Source organism: Capra hircus, chromosome 7 (genome assembly GCF_001704415.2).
Source record: "Capra hircus breed San Clemente chromosome 7, ASM170441v1, whole genome shotgun sequence".
In the NCBI taxonomy this organism is placed as follows: domain Eukaryota; kingdom Metazoa; phylum Chordata; class Mammalia; order Artiodactyla; family Bovidae; genus Capra; species Capra hircus.
In genome coordinates, this window is record NC_030814.1 from 82,347,176 (window position 1) to 82,358,396 (window position 11,221).

Here is an 11,221-nt window from a genome sequence, read left to right on the forward strand (position 1 = left end):
CATTAGGAGTCTGCAAAGCCATCTCACAGTAGTTTTTCAAGATACATTCTGAGGAAACCGTCTCTTCTACCCACGTTCCAACCTCCACTTTGACCTTTACCCCTGCTGATAAAGATTTCAAAGTTTACTGCTTGGGAAAATATTGTATCTGTAAGTGTAGAAAAGAGTTTGCAATGCTCAGAAGCATATTCAAAGAAGTGCAGAAGAAAAGAAACTATTTTGATGTGTTTATGTTATCTGATTACCTTCTGACTCCCAGCTTCATTCCCTGCCTTTCCCTAGGATCTGTATTACTGGGAACTTCATTTACAAAGCATCCTTCCAAGGAGAGGAACTGCTGGAAACTGAAGGATAGGAAGAGGGGAGAATTAAGTATTTTCTCACTTCCCTTCAGTGGTGTCTCCCCCAAGTGCTGTATCTTCACAGTGATTTCAGGTCTGTTGGAAAACCCCTCCTCATGGTCTCAGCTCCCACAGATAGCCCTAGGATTGGTCTAGTTCCAGCTAGATGGCCCCAGTCTGGAAATACCACTTTCTACTGGTTTTAATCTCTGGGAAGTTCCACATCTCTTGTGTATCTCTGAAGCTCCTCTACAAACTGTCCTCATGTCGAAGTCCCACTGTTTTTCTATTAGAACTCTGATAATGATAAGCATATTTCCCAATGTATACAACAGTAAAATATATATATATAATAAAAGTTGTTTGTGTCCTTACTGGGGACACTTTGAGCTACTGAGAAGGGTCTAATTCAGAAGATACTTAGAAGATACTCAGACAACAAAGCATATTAGGATAGGTCAGACATTTTGAAAAAATATATATATACATTTAGATTTTTTTCTGGCTATTTTCCTTGATGAAATTAAGCAGCTGCTCAATAAATCCCATCCCCTTCTGTCCCATGTAGTCAGAGCCTTCATCTCATTTCAAATAATAGCTTTTCCCAAAGGAAGTGTCTCCTTTCAGGATATCATAATAAGATAATGGACTGAGTGATCAATGCTGTGTGCGGTGGAACATTAAAAATGTGCCATAAAATATGGAAAACAATTTAGCCACTCTCTAATGCAAGCAATTCTTGTAAAAACTATACATGAGAAACATGTACCCAACTATTTTTTTCATGCCTTATGACAAGATTAGATGCAATAAAAATCTTGTCTTAGCAAACCAGCATGTTAGAAGATGCTGTCAGCAATAACTTTGCAAAGACATGTCCATTACCAAAGAGGGGCATTATCCTAAATTTACTCTCATTGAAGATTGATGTCTGCTGTAAGCAACCATCTGTCTCTAGATTCTATGGTACTACAATACTGTCACTCTGCACAGTGGAAGTGGTTTGTGGCTTCTTGTTTTATTTCCACATCTTTATCTTTTCAATTTTGAATTACGGACAGGCGATTTTTGGAGCAAACAACCAAATATGACTGACCATGTGAAGTGTATGGATCAAGTCCAAACAAACTTACTGTTTTCCTAAGTAAGATGAAGAATGCATCAAATAAATTGTTTGAAGGTCATTACCCCACAGGGATTTATCCTAGTGTATTATCAGCTATTCTGTGATAAGAAAGTTATTTCAGCATATCTGGTCAGTTTTACAAATTCTCAGTGCTACTTCTCTATTGAGTAGAACAGCAGTCTCCAACTTTTTTGATTCTTCTTTCTTATCAGGAATAAAGGTTTTGATACTCAGGTACAAAAATTTTTATATCTATCTATCTATATAAATTTTATGCAAATATACACATTTTGTGCTATTATATTAATATATATTATATAATATATAGAACAAGATAATAAAATTATGCGATAAAAACAACTATAGGTAGAACCTTGATTATTTTGACTCATTCCTGAATCATCTCAATCAGACAGCTTAGATGAGAACTTAGAGCAGTCAGGACATGTCACGAATTCAATTTTGACACTGAGGTTCCATTTAACTCTTGTATATTGGAGGTAGGGGGCTTCCCTTGTAGCTCAGCTGGTAAAGAATCTGCCTGCAATATGGAAGACCTGGGTTCAATCCCTGGATTGAGAAGATCGCCTGGAGAAGGGAAAGGCTACCCACTCCAGTATTCTGGCCTGGAGAATTCCATGGACTGTATAGTCCATGGGTTTGCAAAGAGTCAGACACGACTGAGCAATTTTCACGTTCACGTTCATTGGAGGTAGCCTTGCCTTCAATAAATTACATAAAATACGGAACACCCAGTTACATGTTGATGGGACATATTTATACTAAAAATTACTTATTTATCTGAAATACAAACCTAACTTGGCATCCAGAGTTTTAGTTGATTTATATTTTTATTTATTGGTTACATCTAACAATTCTAGTTGCTGTCCAACAGTCTGAAGCTTCCCCTAGCACTTCATTCTGCCTACACCTCTCCTCAGCTTCCTCAAGGAGTTGCAATTATTGTCTATTAACACACTATTGACAGGTTTAAAGCCATATATTCTGCTCTGATTTCTTTAAATGATATTATCTGCAATGGGTTCTATGTTTATCTGAATAGAACAGAATACATATTCTATGTGTATCTGTCTAAACAGGACATCAAAAAGCCAGTTTTTGTATGTCATTTAATTGCTTGTGTGCATGTCTTGTTGATTGAACTGGTTTGTCCATTAGTCGTTTATTCAATACCTAATATATTTTAGACATGGGGCCCAGTACCTGTGGTATTAAGAATCATAAGACATGATTCTATTTCCTTCCGCATAAAAGCCAATATCCTAAAAATGATCTATGTAGCCTACATATCTGGCCTAGCGGTATTCATAAAAATGTACCTCTCAGCTCTAAGGATATAACTCTGCTCTGTGCTTAGTTGCTCAGTCATATCCCCATGGACTATATAGGCCACCAGGCTCCTCTGTCCAGGGGATTCTCCAGGCAAGAATACTGGAGTGGGTTGCCATGCAGGGATCTTCCCAACCCAGGGATTGAACCCAGGTCTCCTGCATGGCAGGTGGATTCTTTACCAGCTAAGGCACCAGGGAAGCCCAAGAATAGTGGAGTGGGTACCCTGTCCTTTCTCCAGGGGATCTTCCCAACCCAGGAATTGAACCGGGGTCACCTGCATTGCAGGCAGATTCTTTACCACCGGAGCTACCAGGGAAGCTCATCTTCCCTAAATATGGCCCATTTCCTCATTTCTTCCAGATCTTTTTCTTAAATGTGTGCATGTGTGTGATTTTATGTGACCACTTTCCTAAATGTATATTCCTAGCTATACTTATTATCCTCCTTTATTACTTGCTTTTCCTCTTAGACATTTACCATTAACAAATTCTATGGGTCACTTTTTTACAGTACTGTCTTTCTATCCTGTGGGAATACAGAGTCCAAGAGGGCAGGCATTTTGTTTGTTTTATTCATAATTGAAGAATAATACCTGGAATGGTTCACTTAGAACAGGGCCTGCAATAGAGTAAACGACTAATAATTTTTGAATCAATGAACCTATGTCCTCAAAGAGTTAAAGGTCTTATGGGGAGATGTAAGTCAGTGAGATAGCTTAGTCTACCATCTTGGGGATGGGAGGGCAAAAATATAAGTTAATGGTGAAACTTGTGCTGAACCCCAATAATTCCACGGGCTCAGGCATGCCTGTGTAGGCAGAGCAGGGTACGAACAGATCACCAAGGAGCTAAAGGCAGAGGCAGGGCAGCATGAAGAGTCGAAGGGAATGAAACGAGGCAGGGGGCAAAGACAAAGCGGGAGAGTATTTTGAAAAAGAAGTTAAGAACGTTTCTAAGAACACATTGCCGAATGAGTAAATTGATACATTTAGTCTGGTTAGTCTAAGTTTCATGGCTTCTGAAATATTAACAGATAGTCATAATAATGATACAGATATAATGATACAGATCGAAACTTCTTTGGTTTGTGCCATATTTTCAGTTTATTGCTTTGTTTATATTGTTTCTTTTATTTCTCCCCAAATCATGTACAGCAGGTAATTTATAGGTAAGAAAACTGAGACTTTGAGAATCTCACTAGAAAAATTTTCAAATACTGTAAATGTTAATAGATGACAGAAGTGGGACTCAGATCCCGAGAACTTTCAGAGTATTTTCCTTTACACTAAGCCCTTTTTCTAGATTCCAAAGCACCTTACATGTACCTTTTTCATAGAACTGAGCACAGAGTGTAACTTCTTGCTTGTCCTCTCTTATCCAATGATGAAGACCCAGACATCTGTATTTGTATATCTAATTATATATAGTGGCCCTTAGGAAGGCCTCAGACCATTGTAATATCTAATGGCTAAGAATTTTTTTATCTCCAGACACCAATGTTCACCCCTTTTGGGGGTGATATAGCCCTTGTTTGAGAATGCATGGTCTAGTGGAATATAGGCTTTTTGTAGTTGACTTTCCATGAAGTGAAGCAAAAGTCGCTCAGTCGTGTCTGACTCTGTATAGTCTATGGAATTCTCCAGGCCAGAATACTGGAGTGGGTCAGTCAGTCAGTTCAGTCACTCAGTCGTGTCCAACTCTTTGTGACCCCATGATTTGCAGCATGCCAGGCCTCCCTGTCCATCACCAACTCCTGGAGTTCACTCAGACTCATGTCCATGGAGTCTGTAATGCCATCAAACCCTCTCATCCTTTGTTGTCCCCCTTTCCTCCTGCCCCCAATCCCTCCCAGCATCAGAATCTTTTCCAATGAGTCAACTCTTAGCATGAGGTGGCCAGAGTACTGGAGCTTCAGCTTTAGCATCATTCCTTCCAAAGAAATCCCAGGGCTGATCTCCTTCAGAATGGACTGGTTGGATCTCCTGGCAGTCCAAGGGACTCTCAAGAGTCTTCTCCAACACCACAGTTCAAACGCATCAATTCTTCGGCGCTCAGCCTTCTTCACAGTCCAACTCTCACATCCATACATGACTACTGGAAAAACCATAGCCTTGACTAGATGGATCTTTGTTGGCAAAGTAATGTCTCTGCTTTTGAATATGCTGTCTAGGTTGGTCATAACTTTCCTTCCAAGGAGTAAGCGTCTTTTAGCTGTTCCCTTCTCAGGGGATCTTCCCAACCCAGGGACCGAATCCAGTTCTCCCACATTGCAGGCAGATTCTTTACCAGCTGATCCACCAGGGAAGCCCTAAAGACATCTTATGAATAAAAAGTTGTCTAACAACCAATTGTTGGTAAAGCAGGCTAGACTGAAGTCAGGAGACAGCTCGTAGCCTTGCTCTGCCTCTAACAAGCTGTGCAATCTTGCATAACTTAAATGTTCTGGTCTTTTGTTACCTTAATTCTGAAACAAGAGACTATGCTGAATTAACTCCAAAATCTTTTCCAGTTGAGAAACTTCATGATCTTACATAATGAAACCTGATTGTTGACTACTCTTCACTTGCTTTTTAAACTACATAGTTCATGGAGTTAAGACATTTATTAGTGGCTTCATTTGCTGGTAATAAATATGTGGTACTTTCCCTTTTCTTGTGATCTGCATTTATACTTCAGGACTTCAGGATTTTTTTGGTGACTATTGTAAACTCTTATCTCGTTAAGGGCCTCTGTGACTTCACTGATGCAGGCCAGAATGACTTGGCAACATTAGAGAGATGGATTTCCTTCACAGTTCTGGGTCAGAGGTACAGATGTTCATGGGATCTTAGCTGTGTCACTACAGCTAATGAATTTGTGCTGTGTTCCACGGCATTAAGTTAGACCTGACCTTCAAATCACATTTAAGAGAGAGCAATCATAGGTCACAAATCACAAAGTTTTAAGTAATGGTCTCTTCTATCACAAGAAACTGATTTAAGCAGATTTGATTTTATAAAAAATGCTCAGAATTTAGGGAACTTTAGAACAGTACTGCCTGTTATAGAACTCAATTAAAATATATGAACGTTTGGATTATTTCAGAGAATTTTAATGTACATCAATACAAATTAACTTTATTTGTATATGTTGAGAGAATTGAATCATCAGAGAATGAATCATTTTGGAAGTGCCTGCGGATTTCTTTATCCAAGAGAACTCTATTAGACATTCTGCATAATGAAGAATTATTTTTATATTATGAGTAATTCTCTTTACTGCACTTGTTTCACAAATTTGCTCTCTTTGGCATTTGTCTTTGGAGAGTGGGGTTTATTCTCATATTTTCCCAGGTCTTTTCTAACTCTTCTGCTCTCTTTTTCATTTTCTGTTTTGTCAGGGAGGGCCAGGAGCTTTTTACAACATTCTTTGGATTGAGTGTATGTATTTTAGGTTATTCAGAGTAACAGATCCACAAAACAAACAAACTTTTATTTTTAAAATACTGACTATTAAATATTTTCATAGAAAATGTTGATGCTTTCATGGTAACAGTCTCTGTCTTTTTACTTTGTCTTATCAAAGATTCCCATCTCTCAAGGGTGAGAAAGGGAAGGAAAATAAGTGTGCAAACGGCATCAGATAATCCATTCTGCCACACACATATTGAGTGACGTTCACACTGTCTGTAGTAACTGGGATTTTCCTTTTAAATTTCAGTAGATTATTAATATGTTCTACTCATCACAAAAAACTAACAGATTACAACATCTTCAATAGTATGACTTCACTCTCATTTTGCAGGATTGAATTTCAGGAGAGTTATGTGATATTTGAATATGAAATACAAAAATCTTCTTAGAAGATTATTTATAAATATAAAGAGATTAGACTAGAGGTATGAATTCATTCATTAGACACCATCAACTTGTTTGTTTCAATCTGATAAACTAGTTCCTATCAAAACTTAACCACTGCTTACTTTTGGAACTCTGTCAACTACTAGGTTTATTTCAAATCCATAAAGTAGGATACTGAATAGCAACTTTGCAGCCTATAAAAATTAATATAAAACATAGACTGTTTATACAAATCTAATAAAACAGCTTGACAGAAAAAGAAAGGCCCAAGATTGTGCGGTTGTTTGGGAAGTAGCAGGACTAAGAGGGGCTTTATTTAATTTTATGTGGTGCAAGGTAAACCTGAGCAAATTCATAAAAGGAGTAATAAAGTAGAGGGAAGGTATTTAGGGATTCAAGTGAGAAAACGACTAATCACTGGATCAAGTTCCTTTACTAATTGAGGGACAGATGAGAGGGCCATGGAGGAAGATTAGTTTTAGAAGGAATTCTGAAATGGGGAGGACATTGAGTGGTGAAGAAAGGGATTTGGGGGATAGAAAGGCAGTCTGGTTCCAGCACAGTTCTTCCCAGGAATGGGTTGAGGGCTGAGTTTAAAGGCTCATATTTCTCATGATGCTCTGAATGCAGAAGTAGGATCTACTGGAAGAAGCCACAGGACACATATTTCACTGTATTCCAAGGAAGCTCTTTCTAGCAATGTGATCTGTCCATAACTATAAAGAGTGACCCTTGAAAGTACTGGGTTCCAGTCGTTGCTCTGTGTGCCAGAGAACCCTATTTGGCAGATTGCTATAGAGAAGATACAAACATGAAATGAAGAATATGCTGAAGGAATAATGGACAGCTCTTTCAGAGGAATTCAGCCGTCACCCTGTTCAACTGCTTTGTTTCTTTTCTTCTACTCTTATAGTCCATTGTTAATCCTGTAAAAAGCTACTTCTCTGATCAATTCAGTAACAGGAAACTTTTTGTCTCCTTAAATGAAGAAGCAGAAAGGAAAGGGATAGGAGATCTAGGTAGCTTTTATTATGACCATATTTATCAGACATCACCAAGTATCCATCTTAGCAAATTTCCTTTATATCCAGTCACTATCACAGTTATTTAAAGGAAGGTATTCCCTGCAATAAGAATTGACTCTGATAATTTGTCCATTTATTCAGCTTTAAGACTGTATACTCTTTAAGTTTGAACATTTACTTATGGATTTCCTTCTATAGGTTAATAGAGTCTTGTTCATAAAAAGAAAATTGCTTGAAATACACTTTTAAACTAATTTGGAGAATCTGCCAAACCAATCTGTTCCTTTCGATCACTGCTGTTTCTTTGGTGTTATATTATTTTTAAGTGAAAGTAAAACAAATAGTCAGCCTTTTCTTCTGAATAATTCAAATTAATTTTTGAGTTTCTTATTAGGATTCTTCATTAAGTTCACACCAACCTCATGGACCAAAATTTTAAACATCTGGTATTTTACTAGTATGCTTTCTCACCTACTGAATATGACCATCACAACTGATAAACATTATTAGATCATTATCTTTAACAGTGAAGAAATGTACACTTACCACTGCTGAGAATGCTCTTTCCAGCATTTCTTCATGCTGTGCTTTCAAGACCAACTCTTTGCAGTCTACTAGGAAATGTGGCTCTAGAAATCTTGGTGCTTACCTTGCAGGTATGAGAGCTTACAGGTACAGGATCAGGGAGACCAGTGCACAAGTAACTCAAATTGATGATTTAATAAATGTGTGATAATTTTGCCCAGTATAGACTTTTTCGACTTTAGAATGAATTATTTTCAAAATTCTTTCACATTTTTTTTTTCTGTAAAAGACAGGCAGCATTGCAGAGCCTAATATTCCTAGATATAGGCAACCAGGTCATCTGAATTAGCCACCCATGAGAGCACTCCAATATGCTGTTTATAACAGTCTTTATACTTTTGTCCTAATTTACGGATTATCACTCTATGATTAACTTAAAATACATCCCACATAAAATCTTAACTAATTATCTCTTTGAGATAAGGTTATTTTGAGGTGATTAAATGTTCTGAACTTGGATTTTGGTGAGGTCTGCACCATTTTGTAGGATTTTATTAAAAATCATCGAATTGTACCATTTAATTACATTGAATCATTGAATTCACCACTTAAATGGTGAATTTCATGGTATGTAAAGTATATATCCACAAAGATTAAAAAAAAAAATTTGGAATTATTTCCTATTCCTACTTAGGGTTGACATGGATGAGATCTTTCCCAGCAGATATTATACTAGGCTAATATCCATGCCTGTTTATGTTTGAAATATAGGAGGATGATCAGTAAGTGCCTCTTAGGACTGAGTTTCCTTTTGTATATGTTATCTCATCCAATTTGAAGAATTATACTAAACAGCTCCCAGAGAACAAGTATAAGGTCATGAGTTAATATGAAGCAACTCAGGTACCATGGAGAATAGCGTAAAAGTTTTCAAATCAACTCTAAAGAGTTATGAGCAATCATTTTATATTTAAACTGATAATGCCACAAAAGGAAATGAAAAAAACAAATCATGGTTTTAAAAGAACGACTAAACATGTTATAATTAAGAGGTATAAGCATCTATATAAGGGTGAGCCCAGTTTAATGGGACAGACTACACTGAGTTGGTAGGTCCAGCTGGAGCGCATCTGGATAGTATGTGATCATCAGTGGATCCACAGCAAGCAACAGACAGTTAGTATCAGATATGTCCCAAATTTGGGCTCAAAGCAGTATGTTGGATATTTTGGAGACGAATCAGAAGACAAATAAGATCGTCTACAGAGACAGAGATGTGGGTTCAAGAATGAAAAATAGGAAGCCATTCTAAGCAGATTAAACTTAACTTACAGGCTGGCTACAAAGAACAATGGCAGCATTCAACCTCTAATACTAAGGCAGAAGATAAAGAGAGCTTAGCCACAAGCTGGACTGAAGTTGAATTGCTTGAGAAATTTACCTAGACTTCCCTAAATACTCTGATTTGTTCCAGAACCTTGACTGGGGGTCCAGATAAGGCCTTACCTACAGGTAATAGAGAGCTATAATGCTGGGAACCCAGGGCATCATTACAATGTTTGTCATATGGGATGTGCAACCACCCATTCATATACTAGCAAAGTATTCAAGCTGACTGGGACCTGTTTGCTTCCCTGCCCTGCTCCTTTGGCAGAAATTGCAGCTTGACTCTTCTCTCCCCTTCCCTCTTTCCCCATCCATTCTTATACATGCTTTGTGGAGTCTGAAGTGGAGACATTCTAAAATTGAGTTGCCTATAATATGATGTAGGCTAGGGAACACTTGTCTATAATATCCAGCTAAACATGCTCACAATTTTCAGAATTCAATGCAAACTTTCTATGACTTAGTGTTCACATTTATATCTAAAATCCAAATTTTATTTACTTATTTATTTTTAACTTTTTATTTTATGTTAGACTATAGTTGATTAACAACATTGTGTTGGTTTCAAGTGTATAGCAAAGTGATTCAATTATACATACTGTCTATTCTTTTTCAAATTGTTTTCCCATTTAGGTAGTTTTATAACATTGAGCAGAGTTTCCTGTGCTATATAGTAGGTCCTAATTGGTTATCCATTTTAAATATAGCAGCATGTAAAAATTTTAAAATTTAGAAAGCTATAATAGCACAGAACAAATAATTGATCAATTTATAGACTAAATTAAAGGGAAAAAGCTTGTAAATCCCTCAATCTCTCCTTTTACAAATGTAGGTGGGATAATAATAATGAATTTCAACCATACACATACCATACACACAAATGCACAAACCTCCTGCTTTCAAATAGTTATAGTTTTAACAAGATGGATTCAACAGTTCACCATCCTACCAAAATAAGAAAAACACACAGAGATATAAAAATCAGTAGACTTAAAATGCTACATATTTATAGGCTATGAGTTCCTAAACCAGAATGAAAAAAAAAAAAAAAAAAAAAGGATGAGTGTCCTAAAACAATTCTGCTAGTCAATACGATAAATCAGGCCCAGAAGTCACAAACACAATAAATCAATTGAAACTGCCAAACCACTCTTCTCAACCTACTGGATTTAATTAAAACCACCACTCAGTTCATGAGAGGCCTTCTTATAGAGCAGATACTATCATTCAGTCTCAACCATCCACCCAAGCCTGCTGCGGGAGACACAGCATGTTAAATTTTAATCAAGGGGCCTGTTAAGAGTGGCAGGGTTTAGTCCACATCTACAGCAAGGCACCATCATCTGTTCTATGTCCTCTTCCCCTTCTCCCAAAGCACTCATTGAGAGCGCCTTCAATCAGCCCTCAACACCGTTGAAAGAGTAAGTGCCAGATGAATGCAGGAGCAATGTTGCCTTGCTAGCCCTTGCTTTTGTGTTGAAAATACAGCACAGCCATTGAAATGACTAGCATATTTAATCAAACGTGTAAAACAAGAGTTGTCACGGGTGCTCTATGGTTTTAGGTTCTTTAGCGAATCTACTAAGACTTCTCAACCCTAGCTCAGAGTCTATAAAGATCTGTTACC